Source organism: Salvelinus sp. IW2-2015, linkage group LG22, assembly GCF_002910315.2.
Source record: "Salvelinus sp. IW2-2015 linkage group LG22, ASM291031v2, whole genome shotgun sequence".
Classification (NCBI taxonomy): Eukaryota; Metazoa; Chordata; class Actinopteri; order Salmoniformes; family Salmonidae; genus Salvelinus; species Salvelinus sp. IW2-2015.
Window position 1 is genome coordinate 16,012,445 of NC_036862.1, and position 20,662 is coordinate 16,033,106.

The following is a 20,662-nucleotide window of genomic DNA, read 5'->3' on the forward strand; positions in this document are numbered from 1 at the left end:
GATATAGGTCTGTAGCCAGTTGGGTGTAGAGTGTCCCCCTTTGAAGAGGGGGATGACCACGGCAGCTTTCCAATCTTTGGGGATCTCAGACGATACGAAAGAGAGGTTAAACAGGCTAGTAATAGGGTGCAACAATTTCATGTGATAATTTTAGAAAGAGAGGGTCCAGATGTGTCTAGCCCAGCTGATTTGTAGGGGTCCAGATTTTGCAGCTTTTCAGAACATAAGATATCTGGATTTGGGTGAAGGAGAAATGGGGAGGCTTGGGCAAGTTGCTGTGGGGGGGGGGGGGGGGGGGGGGGGGGTACAGGGCTGTTGACCGGGGTAGGGTTAGCCAGGTGGAAGCATGGCCAGCCGTAGAAAAATGCTTATGGAAATTCTCAATTATCGTAGATGTATCGGTGGTGACAGTGTTTCCTAGCCTCAGTGCAGTGGGCAGCTGGGAGTAGGTGCTCTTATTCTCCATGGACTTTACAGCGTCCCAGAACTTTTTTGGAGTTTGTGCACAGGATGCAAATTTCTTGTTTGAAAAAGCTGGCCTTTGCTTTCCTGACTGCCTGTGTATATTGGTTCCTAACTCCCTGAAAAGTTGCATATCGCGGGGGCTATTCGATGCTAATGCAGAACGCCACATGATGTTTTTGTGCTGGTCAAGGGCAGTCAGGTTGGAGTGAACCAAGGGCTATATCTGTTCCTGGTTCTACATTTTTTGAATGGGGTATGCTTATTTAAGATGGTGAGGAAAGCACTTTTTAAAGAATAACCAGGCATCCTCTACTGACGGAATGAGGTCAATATCCTTCCAGGATACCTGGGCCAGGTCGATTAGAAAGGCCTGCTCGCTGAAGTGTTTCAGGGAGTTTTTGACAGTGATGAGGGGTGGTCGTTTGACCGCAGAACCCATTAACAGCAGGTATATTTCACTGGTCACCCCCAAAGCCAATTCCTACTTTGGCCGCCTTTCCTTCCAGTTCTCTGCTGTCATTGACTGGAACGAATTGCAAAAATCACTGAAGCTGGAAGATTTMAATCTCCCTCACTAACTTTAAGCACCAGCTGTCAGAGCAGCTCACAGATCACTGCACCTGTGCATAGCCCATCTGTAAATAGCCCATCCAACTACCTCATCCCCATACTGTTATTTATTTATTTATTTTTATAATTTCTTTGCTCCTTTGCACCCCAGTATCTCTACTACTCTACATTCATCTTCTGCACATCTATCACTCCAGTGTTTAAATTGTAATTATTGCGCCACTATGGCCTATTTATTGCCTTACCTCTCTTATCTTACCTTATTTGCACACACTGTTTATAGACGTTTTCTATTGTGTTATTGACTGTATGTTTGTTTATTCCATGTGTAACTCTGTGTTGTTTGTGTCGTACTGCTTTGCTTTATCTTGGCCAGGTCACAGTTGTAAAYGAGAACTTGTTCTCAACTAGCCTACCTGGTTAAATAAAGGTGAAATAAAATAATCTGTCCTGAGGTCAGTGAATCAGGTTATACTCCCCCTTCCATAACAAGCCCACTGACTGATGCAGCTGTCTTTTACTCAGGCTCGGAACAAGCAGAACGGGGAGCTGGCAGCCATCAAGGTCATCAAGATGGAGCCAGGTAAAGAAGTCCCCTCTGTTACTACAGATACTAGAGACCACACATCAATGATTTATATATACACTAGATGAGTATTAGGGGGTGCTTTGTTGAAGCCACCGTGCCTCCATCTTGGCACTCCCACACCGTTGTAAAAATATTTTGGAAGATATAGAAATGCATTTATTAATGTCTACATTTAAAAAAATAAAAAACGAGCTGGCGCACACCCAAAGAAATGATTCTATGTAGAGGTGCTGACTAACGGCGAATAAACTATAAGCTATAAAAATAAAGAGTTGCACACGCTATATATAAACTMCCAGTAATTTACTGGGTAAATCACCAACGTTACCCTTCCTCAGGGTGATGTCATGAATACTTGAACCAGGTTATGTAGACAACCAGTGCAATTAGTGCAACCAATGACAGTAGTGAGGGGTGTGTCATAATTATTAAGTTAATTAGAATGAATTGATTGAAACTGTTAAAAAACAATAGTTTATGGCATATTAAATATATTAGGCTATTGTTATCATATGGAAACATAACTAAATATTGTACATACTATTAGCATCAACATATATTATTGATTAATTMAATTTCACATATATATTTTATTGTTTCCTATTTCATTTAATTTGTTGTCACRTGYAATCTTTTGGTTAAACTATAATGCATAATAAGCATCATCAACAGGGGGAAMATATTGGGTGTACAACAAAAAATACTTAAATGCTATTTTGTCCTTGAAACAGTTCATTGAAATACTGTAGAATTCCATCCATTCCTATGGAGGACTGCTCCTACTGGGGCGTGCCAATATGGCCGACATGGTGGCTTCAAAGCCTCTCAATGGCCAATACATAGCATCAGCAATCCAGGGTTTATATACTGTACATCATTGGTTCAAATACTATTTGATATCTTTCAAATACTTGGAGCGTTTACTTTAACCTGTCTGGAGTGCCAGGGGGGCGGGGTTTGGTCATTCTAGACATTTATATTGGTTCCATTACAACAGGCAAGCTCAATCGAGCACAAATATAGTATTTGAAATTATTTCAAGTAGTATTTCAACCCAGGTCTTAAAGAAACAAACCTTTCAATCTACATTGGTATCATATTTCTGCAGTAATGCCGGTGTCAAATGTTACCGTTCCACAAAAGTAGCTGGTAACAAACCAAGATGATGTTGTGGTGCTATATTGTGACATCATCTGGCATCCATATGCACTGCAGTGTGGTTGGTACATGGTATAAAATGATATTACCTTTTCCCACACAGAGGAGGACTTCTCAGTAATCCAGCAGGAGATCGTCATAGTGAAGAGCTGCAAGCACCGCAACATTGTGGCCTACTATGGCAGCTATATACGGTGAGTGGGCACTGAGCAGGCCCTGACACACACAGCCACACATCATACATTAGTTGGAATAGGATGATACAGACTAACTGGAAATATTACCTTTAATATGACAAGATGTTGTGTGTGTGTGTGTGTGTGTGTGTGTGTGTGTGTGTGTGTGTGTGTGTGTGTGTGTGTGTATGTGTGTGTGTGTGTGACATGCGTGTGTGTTTCCAGGGCCAACAAGCTGTCGATCTGCATGGATTCTGTGGAGGAGGCTCTCTTCAGGACGTTTACCATGGTGTGTGTGTGTGTGTGTGTGTGTGTGTGTGTGGTGTTGTGTGTGTGGTGTGTGTGGTGTGTGTGTGTGGTGTGTGTGTGGGTGTGTGTGTGGTGTGTGTGTGTGGTGTGTGTGTGTGTGTGTGTGTGCCAGCTTAGGTTGATTTATGATTCAAACTGAACTAGAGGAAACTGCTGAGGAGGAAGGTGAACATATCAGACAAACAAAAAGCGAGAGGTGATCTACAGTATGTGTGAATGAGAGAGAAATAATGGGTTTGATCAGCCTTTGAATACAGATCAGTTTCACAACCAACCGGGTTTACTTTGTGATGTACATCTGGCAGGAAGTCATGTCATGTTATGATGTGCCCAAAGTTCAAACACAGGGACACTCTTAAAGGTCAACTACACAACTACACTATATAGCACAAAAAGGTGCTATCTAGAACCTAAAAAGGTTATTTGGCTGTCCCTATATGAGAACCCTTTGAAGAACCATTTTTGATCCCAGGTAGAACTCTTTTGGGTTCCATAGGATAACCCTTTCCACAGAGAATTTTATGTGGAACCCAAAATAGTTCTACCTGGAACCAAAAAGGGTTATCCTATGGGGACAGCCGAAGAACCCTTTTGGAACCCTTTTTTTCTAAGAGTGTATCACAATTACAATGCAAAACCCCTCTGCCCAAAACATATTTTGCATTCGCCTATTTGTATAGATTTGAGTGAGTTACTCATCAWTATCGACTGCTGTACTTCTTAAGACATTTTATCACTTCGTCCCCTAGAGAATGTGTGTTGAATACAGGTGTGAGAGTGAGAGTATGTGTGTGGGTGAACTGGAGCAGATTACGATCTACAACTGTAACAGAGTGTCCTACTTCACCCCCTCTTTTCTCCCTATAGTGACCGGGCCTCTCTCTGAGCTTCAGATTGCATTTATCTGCAGGGAGATGTTTCAGGTAAGACCACTCATATCACACGTTACAATATAGAGTGTATAATATGTCACTTGGTTGTTATAGATAATAGTTGCTTTGATATCAACATGTAACAGTGTACTAACTGTCTACCTGCAGGGTCTGGATTACTTACATGGCCAGAAGAAGATTCACAGAGACATAAAGGTGAGATGACCAGGGTTGACTCCTTAATCTGCTGGGATGAGTTATGCCTCTATAACGGTTATGAATGGCCCATAGGGGCAGGAGCCTATCTCCTGTTTCAGTAGCATGAGTCAACTTGATGTACTAGTACACCTCCTAGACARGACGCTAGTCTGTCGCTAAGGGCCGTTCTGGCTCAGACAAGGCTTGCTTTAAGTTAGGATGCAATGTTTGTTGTGTTTTCATGCTGTCCAGACAGAATATACTGTACACATTGCTCTGTCGTGATCGCTTGTGTCTCGTCTTCCTGTTGTCCAGGGGGCCAACATCCTCCTGAATGACCAAGGAGAGGTGAAGCTAGGTGTGTGACTGTGAAGCCCTAAAACACTCAACAGGCGGTAAATCATAACACTTAAATCATAGATTTTTGTCCTCACATATTAAATAAGTGACATATTTATTGTCTGGCTGTTTAGCGGACTTTGGGATTTCGGCACAGATCACGGCTACTYTGGCACGGCGGATGTCCTTCATCGGGACTCCTTACTGGTGAGGTTRAAGGTCAAATGAGTCCCCTCCCTGTGGCTCTTCTCGAGGTTGTATCTGATGTCAGATGGTCTTGATGTTGATGGTAGCGGTTGCCCGTGTCTTCCAGGATGGCGCCAGAGGTGGCTGCCGTGGAGATAAAGGGGGGTTACAATGAGCTGTGTGACGTGTGGTCTGTGGGAATCACTGCCATCGAGCTGGCTGAGCTGCAGCCTCCCCTATTCGATGTGCACCCACTACGGTAATCACAAACACACTCAAATCATTCTTTTAACACACACACACAACATTCTTTCTTACRTTCACACTCCCCRCAGAAAGAATCTAGACTTTCCTCCTTCCACACCCCCTCATGTTCCAGTTGGATGTACATTCATGCATGCGGTTAACCAATTACGCACATGCCTACCCCCACTTTTTATTTTGTATTTCACATTTATTTATACAGGTAAGTCAATTAAGAACTAATTATTATTTACAATACTGACCTGTGACGACACACAGACAGACAGACAGACAGACAGACAGACAGACAGACAGACAGACAGACAGACAGACAGACATACATACATACATACATACATACATACATACATACATACATACATACATACATACATCTCATTAAAATCTTGTCTTTTCTCAGGGTGCTGTTCCTCATGTCCAAAAGTGGCTACCAGCCTCCTAAACTAAAGGAAAAGTCCAAATGGTATGCATTAAGACCATTAATATCCACTTGAGCTGTGGAAATTATACCTGTATTCCTTAATTAATTAATTAATTCAGTCAATTAATCTACGGTCTGTAATATGCAGTTGGTTARAACAACAGWATTTTCTTCCACCACTTTCATGTTAGGTCCTCGATTTTCTATAACTTTGTCAAGACTATGCTGATCAGGAACACTAAGAAGAGACCCAGTGCCTCAAAGATGCTGACAGTGAGTAAACCTCAAGAAACACAGAGAATGTCTCTCTTCTCTGCTAGATCTCACTCACCCACCTCTCCTCTTTCTCCTTGCCTCACCTTTCCTAAAAATGCACTAGCTAAAATAGTGCAAAATCTCAAGAGTCCAGCAGAGTAGTCTGTCTGACCTGTACAACAGTGGTGAGGAAGGCAGAATTCATCCTGTCTGACTGMCCCACCCCCTACACCATGAGTTCCAGGTCCTACCCTTTGGCTCCCAGTGTAGATTCCCCACTGTTAAGTCTAACAGGTACAAGCACTCCTTCAMCCCTATGGCCATTTACCTTTTCAATACATGGAAGAGAAGGAGGTAGGCTAGGAACGATGATTTTGAGGATGACGACAGTAATATGTTGTTGATGATGGTGGTGTTGACGTTGATKATGTTTTTTTTGTTTTTGTCAGCACATTGTTGATATGTTGTTGATGAGATGATCTAAGAACRCACTGAGCACTTTACTATTAGGCAACTTTGGCTTGCTATACTTTTGTGCTGCTGCTAACGTCGATCACTAGTAGGCCTACTGTGTACACTGAGTATACCAAACATTAAGAACACCTTCCTAATATTGAGTTGCACCCCCTTTTGCCCTCAGAACAGCCTCAATTCTCCGGGACATGAACTCTACAAGGTGTCGAAAGTGTTCCACAGGGATACTGGCCCATGTTGACTCCAATGCTTCCCACAGTTGTGTCAAGTTGGCTGGATCTCCTTTGGGTGGTGGACCATTCATGATACACACGGGAAACTGTTGAGCGTGAAAAACCCAGCAGCGTTGCAGTTCTTGATACAAACCAGTGCACCTGGCACCCACTACCATATCCAGATCAAAGGCTTGAGCTCCTCTATCCATATCTTGTAGTCCCTGTAATCCTTTTTCACTTCCTAATTTCTCTCTCTCTCTGTCTCTGTCTCTGTCTCTCTCTCTCTCTCTCTCTGTCTCTCTCTCTCTGTCCTGCAGCACCTGTTTCTGACCCAGCCGTGTCTGAGACAGGATCTGATCTTGGATCTGCTGGAGAAGCTGCGTCACCCTGAGAAACTGAAGCCCTCGCTGCCATCTGAGGAGGAGGACGTGGAGGTCAGAGCATCACACACTTGCCTTCCACAATCAAACACACACCACATAATACACATAATACACACACCATAAAATCATATGTTAATAAACCTTGTATATACAATAAATATGAATAATACACATCAATACACATGATCACACATTGTAAAAGATCTGTAAAATGTAAATGCAGTACTCATGGCTATATGGTGATATCTCCTATAGGTTGTGGTACCCGGCTCCTTGAGAAGGATTCACTCCATTAACAGACACAACCAGGCAGAGAGAACCAACTCTGACATCAGCTGTGAGATATATTCAGTTCGTTTTTTTTCTTTGTGAACCTGTCCAGGAAATGTTATCGGTTGTATACATGTGCAACTAATYATTGGATTGGTGTGTGTGTTATAGTGGAGCAGCTCTACACCAAGAGACCAGTAAAGTCAGCCCCACCAGAAGCAATGGTAAGTGTGTGTGTGTAAGCGTGTGTGTATGAGTGTGTCCATGTGCGTGCCTATGGTGGTATCCATGCCTGTGTACCACTGTGCTTCCCAGTACAAACGTAGGCCTGCGTATCTTATTGATCAGAGTCGTCTGTCATTGTCTTTCTGTGCTTCAGGTACGACCTACAGTACAGTGTTCCACACTGGGATCCACTGGCAGCGACAAGAGTCTAATCAGGTAAGTGGATTACTGCTTAGCAAGCCAATCACACACTGACTGACGGCTCCATCATCTCCAAGTCTTACAGGATAAATGATCCAATGRGTAATGAGGAGACCACTGTTGACTACCGATCTTAACTGGCACTGTGTTGATCTCTTTCCCGTAGGGACCAATGCCTGGACTCGGATGATGACTACGATGACGTGGACATGTAATCATAACGCACACTTGATTATTCATTCATCAGTTTGACATTTCTTCAGTTGTACGTTTGTCTGATTTGTTTGACAACCCCCTCTTCCTTCTTTCTACACTCTCTCCACAGTCCCACCATCTGCACCAGGAGGTAAGCAATCCTACTGAGACATATACGTACTTCACCCATTCACTCTGATCTATATTTCTGGGCCCATATTCATAAGGCGTCCCAGAGTAGGAGTGCTGATTGATCGGCACCCCCTCTCTTATCTATTATGGTAAAACTCATCCTAGATTAGCACTCCTACTCTGATACACTTTGTGAATACAGGTCCGGATGTACACTCTTAGAAAGAAGAATTCCAAAAGGGTTTTCCTATGATGAAGAAGCCTTTTATTTCTCGGATGGGATGGAGTCGATGGACTGCTCTCAACATCATTGTCTTTACCATGCTTGTAGCATAGACAGGTTGATTGTCTAGTAACAGAACTGAAGCGTGCGTAACTATGGGACATGCTGAATGCACCGAGCTATCTGTTTAAACTACTAGCACACAGCTCAGACACCCATGCATACCCCACAAGACATGCCACCAGAGGTCTCTTCACAGTCCCCAAGTCAAGAAAGGACTATGGGAGGTGCACAGTACTACATAGAGCCATGACTACATGGAACTCTATTCCACATCAGGTAACTGATGCAAGCAGTAGAATCAGATTTAAAAAACAGATAAAAATACACCTTATGGAACAGCGAGGACTGTGAAGACACACACACACACACACACACACACACACAGGTCCAGACACACATACACATTATAAGACACGCACTCTACACACACGTACAGATGGATGTTGTATTGTAAATATGTGATAGTGGAGTAGTGGCTACATTTATTGGGTAAAGTGTTATGAAATGCAATATTTTAAATTGTATATAACTGCCTTAATGTTGCTGGACCCTAGGTAGAGTAGCTGTTGCCTTGGCAGCAGCTAATGAGGATCCTTAAATACAGATGGGACAAAATAGACGGGGTTGGCTTAGACTGTTGACAACATGTAAACGATATTTTGTCTCCAAATGTTTATTGAAAACATAAATACATTTGCACAATGAGCACTTGTTGTCTCTCAAATACATTGTTACAGTTGTTGGTAGCTAGCTAGCAAATTTTTGGCCATATTAGCATAGACATGACATGAGTCAAAACACCTGAAAACAAGACATGGTATCAATAACAAGATACAACGAGCTGAAACGAGACACCTACGATTCCCCACATGGCAGCCTCTTGTTATTGTTGCTAACTATCTGACCGTTCAGAATCATAACAACACCCACCTTCCGGCCACATCGATGCACACATCATTTTTTGTGACGTTGTCAGCCAACCTGTCTATATAACAGAGCTTTATGGGGAAATTCGATTCAAAGATCTGGCTAAAAACAACAATCTGAAACACTGAACTATTTCTGTTTCTCCCTGAACAGCGAAACAATCCCACTAGATGACACCCCACCCCCACTCCCTCCTAAGGTATACAAAAACTACATTTTTCTAAACTACAGTATGTCAATTTGTTACCTCTACAAATCCCATGTGTCTATATATATGGTGTTGACATACAGCATACAGTTGATAAAGGCCACATTTCCAGTGCCTGACCTTATGTATGCCCACGCAGCCCAAAGTTTATACCAGTTCAGAGGAGTTTGTGACAGGGGCGGACGAACGTGGCCGGATACTGCGCACCCTCTACGCCCCCTCGCCGCTTCTGCGGACATCTAGTGGCACCCACACACGCCCTGTCCCTCGTCCACGGTCCCAGCGAAACGTCAACTCCGGTGAGTGTCAACTCCACTCTTATCCCTATTTGTTACCTACAGTTACAGATATAGGATCTTCATTTGATCACCCTGTTGTCCCTTCTGAATTGCGTACCATGTACAKTGAATGACCTTTGACCTGTGACATTTACCCTGAAGCACATCTTCTCCATGCTCTCTGATGTACAGTAACAACATGATTGTGTCCCCTGTAGACCCTGTTTCCTTCCCATTACACATAACAGACAGATCAGCGGGCCTCCAACCGCCTGAGCTGCCCCCCAAGAAAGACAGGGGAAGGAGACAGCCCCCCCAGGTATGGATGGGACCAGGAATTAAAACAGCATTTAATTTTTCCTTCTGAGAGGTGGACCAGGAAAACGCATCACTTGTTGGCTCGCAGAAATGTGGATGAACTGATTCCAAAATTAATGTTTAGAATATGTGTCTGTTTTCTATTTCAGGGTCCAGTTGAATGTCCCAGCCCTGTGCTGAAGAAACCACCAGTAAGTTTGTCCACCAATCTCACGAGTACGCCAATCTACAGTTTACGACAGTTACTGTAACTGTGTATCGATGCACTGAGTCTTGTGCACACCTTTATCTGGAACACTACACACACTATGAACAATGAGAGTGACTCCTGGGCCCGTTCATAAAGCGACTCAAAGTAGGAGTACTGATCTAGGATCAGTTTCGTTTTTTTTTTAGATCATAATGAATCAGATTATATAGACATGAGGGAAATGATCCTAGATCAGCACTCCTACACTGAGATGGTTTATGAATATGGGTCCTGTTCTCCACCTCGTGTCTAGGTGTACTTTAAGAAAGTATTCCATGGCTGTCCATTGAAAGTGAATAGTTCAACGACGTGGGACCATCCGACAACCAAAGACCACCACCTGATCCTGGGAGCAGACGAGGGGATCTACACCCTCAACCTGAACAGCTCAGAGGCCACCATGGAGCTGGTGAGAATCTGCTCTAATGTCTTTCTATGTCTGCAGCGAGGCTAGATCTGGTCGCATTGCGTGATGACAATAGCGAGTTGAACGCGTTCCAAAGCCCTGGACCAGAGCTATAGTCAGGCTGAATTTATGGTCTTCGAGATTAAGCTCATGCTACAGTATGACAGCACAATTCAGTAAGATGGATGTTATAGGTACAGTATTGCATTTGCTTTCATATTGCTTGTAATCTCTATTTCACTCTACATGTGCCTCACTCATCCGCTGTTCTCTTCCCCTTCTCCTGCAGCTCTATCCAGGAAAGTGCAGCTGGGTTTACACCATTAGTAATGTCCTCATGTCAATATCAGGTGAGATTCAGCAAGCCATAGTCATTCTACAATACTAACATCTGTAAAATAAATTGATAAAATAAACTGAAATCATCTGTGTGTGTGTGTGTGTGTGTGTGTGTGTGTGTGTGTGTGTGTGTGTGTGTGGTGTGTGTGTGTGTGTTTGTTTTCCTCCACAGGTAAGTCGTCCCAGCTCCATTCTCACTCCTGAAGGAGTTGTATGAGCAGGCCCGAAAGGAGCAGCGAATGGTGGCCTTGCCAACCCACAGACTATTGCCTAGGTAACCCTATAATCCATTGCCATACATAGTGCTGGTCTTATTCATTAGTGAAACACCGTAAAAGCCTTTCCCAACAGAAGAGCAAAACAAGCATTTCTTATTGGATATGTTCAGTAGTATTCCCTCCCCGTTTAGGCCCATTTCCTTCCGCTTTGTTCCTAGTGAATACGACCCTGGTGTTTGTTGTTGATTATAACATTTTCTCCCCCTGTAGTTAGTTATTATTCATCAACATACATTTTATTTCTTGTTTGCAGGAAGTTTGCTGTCTCATGTAAGATACCGGACACCAAAGGCTGCAAGACCTGCTCGTGGGTGAGAAAAGAGAAGTTGAGAAGTTCTGTTAACTTGATTTTTAAAAAAGGTCCGGCGGTTCAGTCACTGAACTTCCAGTTGTAGTAGCGGCTTGTAAACACGAGTGGGTTTGAAGTCAAAGTTGATTTAGATAAAAGTGTCTGCTAAATGACTGTTAAAGAATGCTGAGGTCCCTTCTTGCCCCCCCCCTCCCCTTGCTCCGTGCAGCCAGTAACGTGCAGCAGGGCTGTGTGTTCCTGTGCTGTGCCCAGGAGACCAGTGTGGTGCTCCTGCAGTGTAGGAGCCCATGCATAAATTCATGCTCATCAAGGTGAGTACACACAAGGACCCACAGCATCCCTTCTCATCATCCTGCTGCCCACTGTCTTCCTGGGTCCTATTCAGCAGGGCACATCGTAGCAAAACAGTTAGCAAAAGATCTTATCGGATAAGTTCAGGTAGTTCTTCCCTGTTTTGCGCCATTTCAAATAGTTTTCTCCCTACTAGACACAACCCTGTATTCACGTCTACTGTCACAGCTGACAGTCTCTGACAACTTCCCTGACTGTGTATTTGTCCCCTGCAGMACTTTGACTTCCCCCTGCCCAGTCCCCTGCATGTGTTTGAGATGATGGTGACACCGCAGCAGGAGTACCCTCTAGTGTGTATTGGGGTACACAAGGGTCCCAGTCCTGAGCAGCCCATTCAACTGGACAACATGAACCTCAACTCCAACACCTCTTGGTTCACCAACACTGGCTTAGGTACTATGAACTGAATACTCAACTGAACACATCACAGGCTTGTTTCTATGAACATACAGTTCAATGAAGTAGTGAGCTTTCTTCTTAGTTTGGACCAATCTAACAGATTTGTTGTAACTGTGTGCTTGTGTTYCAGAGAGCCGGTGTCCTGGCACAGTGCAGGTGAACCAGCTGGACTGTAACACTCTGCTGGTGCTCTTTGAGAGTAAGTCATGTTGTTATCATCACCATCCTCAGGAAGAGTAGGCTAGTTACAGACCAATGACGGTGTCTCTATCAGTCTATAAGAGCAAAATGAAATGTGTAGGAAGGGCTAATGTGTGTGTGCCTCTCTGCCCTCTGAATAGATTCAGTACACATAGTGGGCCTGGAGGGGGCGCAGAGGAGCCACAGGACGCTTCAAGCTGAGACCACTTTCACTTTTGATGTGGAAGCTGTAGGTAAGAAGGGGAGGAGTAGAGGAGCATGGCCATCATGAKACAATCATTGTGAGGTTTGAGGGGTGGGGGGAATATTGGGATATGGAAGGCCTAATGCACATTATCTCCCTCTGTCTGTCTGGTTCAGTGTATTTTGAGAACACTCTGCTGGCCATGTGGCGTCATGGCTGGCAGAGGAGAGGAGAGGGCCCAGACGTACTGCAGGAGATCACAGACCCCAAGAAGACCTACCGTCTAGTGGGATCAGACCGGTATGTGTGCCTGTATACTTTCATGGGATACACACTCTCACACACACAAAATCAAGTAAATATAGTTTTGATTGACTCATTAATAACTCTGCAGGATAGTTGTCATGGAGACGCGGCAGTGTGAGGACCATTCGGGGCTCTGTAACCTGTACATCYTGGAGATTGCCGAGAACTATGTCCCAGTACCTTGAGAACTCTAGCACATGGAACCGAGCTCAAAGTAGCACCCCTGCGAACACTCCAAGCAGCAGCCATGGCACTGTGTCGTCCATGCCAAACAATACTGCTTTGCTGCTGGTTTAAAGGAGCACAGCCTGAATTCATCCCTCATAATCTGTGAGCAGCTTCCAMTGCCAGCCCACACAGGCAGACTGTGCCCAGACACACATGTGCATTCATTCCTCCACAAATACCTATTTATCATGTAACAGTACTATAGTACCTGCCCTCTGCTGCAACCTGGTCTCAGAGCATTTCATATTATTCTGTATGTAAATCAGAGGCAGTCCATTTAGTATGATATGTTACGTATGGTATGTATTAATTTGTGAATGTCCATCACTCATTTCRTATGATATGTTAAAAATTACAATTCCTATTATGTTTCGAATTTGCAAAATGTACWATATATAACAAATTTGCAAAAGTACGATATGTTACGAATTCTAGCTAGGTGGCTAACATTAGCTAGCTTTCTAACGTTAGCTAGACTAGGGGTTAGGGTTAAGTTTARGAGTTAGGTTAAAGGGTTAGGGGAAGGGTTAGCTAAAAGAGTTAAGGTTATAGTTATTGGAGGGGTTAGCTAACATGCTAAAAGGTAGTAAATTATTGAAAAATTGCTAATTATCATACTAATTTCAGTGTTCCGGAATTACATTTACTATGTTACGTCTAGTCTATGTGACCAGGCTGCCTTTTTTTCATCCACAGGCTCACAGACACATAGGGGCCTACATTTCCCATCACAATCTATTCAAATAAATGGGGAACGTTACCCAATAAAGATCTTCCAAATCKGACTTATTTTTCATGACACTGGAATGTCAACAAGTGGCCAACTAATTTCACASTGCATGATAGTGTTTTTGGAGTGACAAAGTTGAATTGCCCATAGACACTATTCTGAATGGAGCTCCCACTTCTCTGAGGTCTGCACAGACTGCACTGAAGCGTTCAATTAGTGAATTGTCCTGATAACAAGAAAGGAGGGCTGTTTTAATCATATCAGGAGGTTGCTGCAAACTGATGTGGTTTTAACACAAGTCGATATTATTTGGTAGTTCATGATGGTCAGCCAGAGGGATGAATACCAAAACTTTAAATCACCTCATTCTGAACATGTATGGCAGCACTATTCGAGGGGGTGCGCGCAACCCGTGCTTCGTTGGCTGTAATAACTAGGCTACCATGACCAATGCCTTCTGACACTTGAAGAGGGTATCTCAGCTTGCTCACTGAATAGTAGTCTTTAAAAAAAAATGCGCTTGATGACCCATTAATTTCTTGGATCTACAGGCTCACTAACTATGCCAGTCGCTCCCATTTTCATTGTAGTTTCGAGTATTATTTCCAGGTCAGAATTTCAGTTTCCTGTGTGGCTTGTTTGTAGGCTTCTAAAAATGGCCGGTGATGGAGGCTCTCTGAAGGATATCAATGAGATTAAATCCCAGTTCAGGACTAGAGAGGGTTTTTACAAACTACTGACCCTCTCGGATTCACAACAACGAGGCGGACTACCTCGGGGTCTGTCCGCAGGTACCACGGTGGGCCCCGGGGGTGGACCGGGTTCGATACCCGGTGGTGGTGTAGGTGTGGTGCAGGGGCCCGGAGCTGCCTCCAGCAATGCCGCAGCCAACTCCTCTCCGGCGGGATTCCTCCCTCCTGTCAGGGTCTCCATGGTGAAGCTTCAGCCGGAGGACCCGAGCGAAGAATCYGAGAGAGTGTGTTTTAACATCGGAAGAGAGCTTTATTTCTACACCTACACAAATATAAAGAAAGTAAGTTGAATAACGGAGCTTGCAATTAATTAATAGACGACTGAGATTGATTATTAGCTAACGTTAGCCACGTTCGTTTGAGGCAATCGAATCATCGTGCATTCATTATTGTTTTGCTAAGCATCAGTAGACCACAGAAAATGTTGCATGCAAGTAAAGGCGTGTAGACTGTGGCTGGAATGCAACAATGTTGCAACATTTCAGAAATACAGTTTCAAGAATGTAGCTGCATTGATGTTACAAGTAGCGTGTAATTTTTGTGACAGCAAATGTTTGCATCCGGTTTTACACCACTCAATCGGGGTTTTGAATTCCAAAAATGCCTGAATGGGGAAGAATCTCAATATAAAACACTTATTTCCTCTATTCTGCCATATTCAAATGTATTTTTAACATGCACCAAATTGAACTTCCACAAAGGGGACAATCACTGAAATAGAACATAAACAGGGAAACATTTTTGAAAAGGCTCTTTTGAATGACCTTTACTGTCACTTGTTTTTTCTATAAACTGCTTGCTCTTTACTCTCTCCCCCTCTGTGTTCTCTGTGTAGGCTGTGGACCTCAGTAAACCCATAGACAAGCGTATCTACAAGGGCACCCAGCCCACCTGCCATGACTTCAACCAGTACTCTGCCACAGCAGACAGTGTGGCCCTCATTGTGGGCTTTTCAGCAGGCCAGGTTCAATACCTGGACCCCATTAAGAAGGAGACAAGCAAGCTCTTCAATGAGGAGGTGTGTGTGTTGTGGGTTTGTCTGTTCGTCCGCCTGTCTCTGTCTTCTTGTGCTGTGTTGGGGGAGGGGTTGAGCTATAGCCTATGTCTGTGTTGGGGTGTTTGAGCTTATAGCCTATGTTTGTGGTTGGGGGAGGGGGGTTGAGCTATAGCCTATGTCTGTGTTTGGGGGGGGCTTGAGCTATAGCCTATGCTGTGTTGGGGGGGGAGGGGGGGGGGGGTGGGGGGGGTTGAGCCATGTTGTGTTGGGGGGGGTTGAGCTGTAGCCTATGTCTGTGTTGCCATTTGCTTATTTCATTAGGAATATTTGGAACACTGAAAATACTTTTTTAAGAGGCTATTTTTGAAGTATTGCCTGCCTTTTTGAAGAATAATGTTCTTAAAGGCCCAATGTAGCCATTTATATATAATATAAAATAAATTTCTGGGTAACAATTAAGTACCTTACTGTAATAGATTTTCCATTAAAATGGGAAAACATATATTTTTTAGTAAAACAAAAAAATTCTCAAGCAAGAATTTTGCTAAGGACTGTCTGGGGAAGATGAGGTGGAGAGGGTAAATTTTGAAAAAACTAGTAAGTTATTGAACAGAGAGGTTTGGAACTCTCTGTTATTGGCCTACTAACCAATTTAGTGAATGCTGATGTCACCATGGAAAACTGAAACTACCGCACATGCAAACCTGCTGATTAGAAGGTCTTGTGTAGATTCTATTTTCAACCAGCAACTATCAGGATTTTTACATTGATAAAATGTTTMATCAGCTGTTGTACAATATGATATTAAACATAGGAAAAACAGATTTTTGGCTGCACTGGGCCTTTTAATTAAATTCAGAAGATGGAGTGTGATAATGATAAAGTGTACTTTTCTTTGCCTTTGCTTGGTTTCTCCTCTAAGTCAATGAACCTCCTCCGGAGCACTGGATCTAAATCCACTCTCTCTGCTGTTCTATCTCTGTCACATAGCTCAGATATACCAACATGCCTCACTTTTATCATAGGATAACATAGAAACCATAGAAAGTGGATAACATAGAAAGTGGTTGACATAGAAACAAGTTGATGATATACAGTGTCATTATTGGGACAGTGAAGCATTTTTTTYGTTTTGGCTCTAGACTTAAAAAGTTTGACTATGGGGTTAAAGGGCAGACTGTTAGCTTTAATTTGAGGATATTTTCATCCATCGCGTTTAGAGCTTAAAGCTTCACTGTCCAAATATTGAGTGCACTGTAGGTCTGGTTTTTCAGACACATATTAAACCTAGTCCTGGACTAAAAGCACTTTAGGAGGACATAGAACCACTAACAGTTCAGATATTAGTTAGTTGTTGTGACAGTTACCATTCTCTTTCAGATACATCTCTTACCATTGTCGCTGAAAATAGCATATAAGCGTGTCTCATTTTCCAGTGTTGCTAATATAAAATTCTTATTCTCCTCACACCCCATGTCACCTTTCAGAGGATGATAGACAAGTCCAAGGTAACCTGTCTGAAATGGCTGCCCAAATCAGAGAATCTGTTCCTGGCCTCATACGCCAGTGGTCACCTCTACCTCTACAACGTGGAGCACCCGTGTGGCACCGCCGCCCCGCAGTACTCCCTGCTCCGCCAGGGCGAAGGCTTTGCCGTCTACGCCTGCAAGACGAAGACGCCCCGAAACCCGCTGCTGCGCTGGGCCGTAGGAAACGGAGGCCTTAATGAGTTTGCCTTCTCGCCGGACGGCGTGCATGTGGCGTGCGTGGGCCAGGACGGCTGCCTGCGCGTCTTCCACTTTGACTCCATGGAGCTGCAGGGCGTGATGAAGAGCTACTTCGGCGGCCTGCTGTGCGTCTCCTGGAGCCCTGATGGCAAATACCTGGCCACGGGYGGCGAGGACGACCTGGTGACGGTGTGGTCGTTTGCGGAGAGCCGCGTGGTGGCCMGGGGACACGGCCACAAGTCCTGGGTGAACGTGGTGGCCTTTGACCCCTTCACCACCAGCCTGGAGGACGAGGAGCCCATGGAGCTGAGTGGCAGCGAGGAGGACCTACAGCAGGGGCCGCTGCACTTGGGCCGTGTGCGCACCAGCAGCACGCTGTCACGCCTCTCCCGCCACAGCTCCAAGGGCGGCTCGCCCTCCGTCACCTACCGCTTCGGCTCGGTGGGCCAGGACACCCAGTTCTGCCTGTGGGACCTGACGGATGACGTGCTGTAACCGCGGCTGCCCCTGTCCCGTGCCCTCACCAACACCTTCGGTCCCACCATCCCCTCCTCTGTCAGCGGCACCATCAACAACACTACAGGCGGAGGGAGTGGAGGGGTCGTAGGCGGGGTAGAGGGCCACCCACCACCACCACTAACCCCCACCAGCCCCCACCATGCCCCTCCACCCCCGCTCCCTGTCCGCGCTCCAACTCCCTCCCCCACCCCGCCGTGGCCAACGTCTCTAAGGGCCAGAGCACGACGGAGGGCGGGGGAGGGAGCGGAGGGGGCAACGCCACCCCCTTCAGTATCGGCCGCTTCGCCACACTCTCCCTGCAGGAGCGGAAGTCGGACAAGTCTGGAGGGAGCGGGGTGGGCGGGGAGAAGGAGCACAAGCGCTACCATAGCCTGGGMAACATCAGCAAGAGCAACGACAAGATCAACGTAGCGCCACGCAGCAGTCGCCTGGACGCCGCCAAGGTCCTGGGCACCACCCTGTGTCCGCGGATGCACGAGGTGCCCCTGCTGGAGCCCCTGGTGTGTAAGAAGATCGCCCACGAGAGGCTGACCGTGCTGGTGTTCATGGACGACTGCATCATCACCGCATGCCAGGAGGGCCTCATCTGCACCTGGGCACGGCCGGGTAAAGCGGTGAGTCCTGCGCCCAGCGTCCGTAACGTTATGGCAGTGAAACATCTATCAATGAATAATGCTCTGTAGGCTGTCCTATCAGCTTTTAGTGTAATAGTTTATACTCCAAGTTATTTGAAAGGACTTCTGCTCTTGAGTATTTATGGATTACTTGCCATGAGTCTAAACTTTCTTCCTTTCTCTCTCTCTTTCCCCTCCCTGACGCTGCCTGCCCCCTCCTCCAGAACTTGACAGCACAGAACGGGAACTCTCCCAGTGGCACGGTAGTATAGCTGGAAGTGGAACTTTGCACTCCCTCCTCCCCCCATCATGGCTGAAGAGGGGCCAGCATCTGCACCCGATCGTCACAGTATTGCACCCCTGATGTACCCGCTTGCCTCTCACCGCTTCTCTTTAGAAAGACTACAAAGCAAAATGGGGACCTTCTCGATGCTTCTTTTCCCAGAAGCATCGAGAAGGCAGACTCCTCTCCACCCTGCTAACACTACGAAAGTCAGTCATTTTATTTATTTATTTAACCTTTTCACAAGACTGAAGTAATTTATATTGTAAATAATTATACAAATACTCTATAAATTCAGAGGATAAAGAGTATTGAAATAATGACTCAAGCGAGTGAAAAAAACAATAATAATATTACTATATGTAGATCCTATATTGTACATAGCGACACAGTTAACATTGAATGTCTGCAGTTAGGGACCTGAAGATGTAGTGTTTTTGTGTGATAGAGGTCCTTGATTTGTCGTGTCCCTTGAAGAAAACTGGTTTGGTTTGTCGATAAAGATGGACGCATTTAGGGTCTTCGGCATCAAAGACTTGACCCTCGTGCAGTACAGAGAGCAATCTTCCTATGGCTGCTACTGCAYTCTTCAGCTGAGACTGTCCGCTCCCAGGTATTCTTGTTCCTAACATGACTGCACAGTGTGACACACTGTACACAAGTACGCTTTCGATCAGTGTAGCTTCCAATAGGCTCCATTCCACTCACACCTGCAATGCCTCTTGCAAGATTTTGCACATTCGACAGTSATAATTTTAGCCCACAGAAGGAAACTAGAGGCAGTTGGTCTTGTTGTGATTTTTCTTTTGTGTTATGTTAATTTATTTCAAGTCATTTCAAGCTACTGATTCTAACTGGACTGTATTATTTGTGGATTCTCTGTACGTGATATCCATGATATTCTACCAMCCTGTGGGCCWTGCATCAAACCATTGTTTTACCTAGAAATTATTTTGTGTGGGTTTTGAGGTTCGGTATGCTGAAAGGCATGCGACAACAAATGAGTCAAAGCTACTAGTGTAATAACACCAGACTAGAAATGGTGGTGGACCAACAACAAAAAATGTGTGGAGAAGAAGTGACYTTGTGTGTTTTTAAGATCTGGCCAGTTAAGATAAGAACACTGTTGGTAACGGAGCCGTTTACTCTGGCAAGTTCAAGGGGCCACCGTCTTATTAGTGTATRTCCTAATAACAGTTGTGAAATAGCAAAAGGTGACACTAAAACCAAGACTCAAATCATKKAATGTACACTGAAGACTACCATCTGACTGAATGCCTTGTTCAAWACTGCAAGACAAKGGGAACTAACCATTTTATGCCAAGGGAAGAAAATCCATTCCATGTATTGTTTTTCTTTTTGACCGTTTACAGCAAACCATAGCATGTAATGTTTAATTCAGTGTGCATTATACATATGCCTGAGGTGATGAAGTTAGTGGCAAATGATATCACAGTATTAAGTTTGTATATGGAGATCTGTTAATAAAATTCTAAACCCAAATGCTACCTGTTATTCTCAGGCTATCTCCATCTTATTGATTTGCAATAGGAATATCTGAATCTAATTCATTTCATTTTTTTTTTATATATATATATTTTTAGTTATAAATACTCCAGGCTCTTGTGCTTTAATTATCACAAAATARAGGTTTATCTTGTCATCCAAGATCTATTCTCTTGTTACCAAAGTTTAAAGTTTTATTTTCCATGACTTTGATAAATGTGAAGATTTATGTTTCTTGAACATTGAAACCCTGTTGTGATTTTCATCATCTCGGGCACCCAGAACATTTCACTTGTGCTGGCCAGCTACTCAATGTATTTGTTAAATCTTGCATGAGAGACTGGTTTTGATGACAAATGTTGAGTTAA

The 20,662-nt window shown here is 44.3% G+C and overlaps 2 pseudogenes; both read left to right on the plus strand.

The window, feature by feature from the left end:
• LOC111949563 (mitogen-activated protein kinase kinase kinase kinase 5-like) overlaps positions 1–13,717 on the plus strand; it is a 19,460-nt pseudogene extending 5,743 nt beyond the window's left edge.
• A 649-nt stretch (positions 13,718–14,366) lies between these two features.
• Positions 14,367–18,876, plus strand: LOC111949562 (WD repeat-containing protein 20-like; annotated as a pseudogene).
• The last annotated feature ends 1,786 nt before the right edge of the window (positions 18,877–20,662 follow it).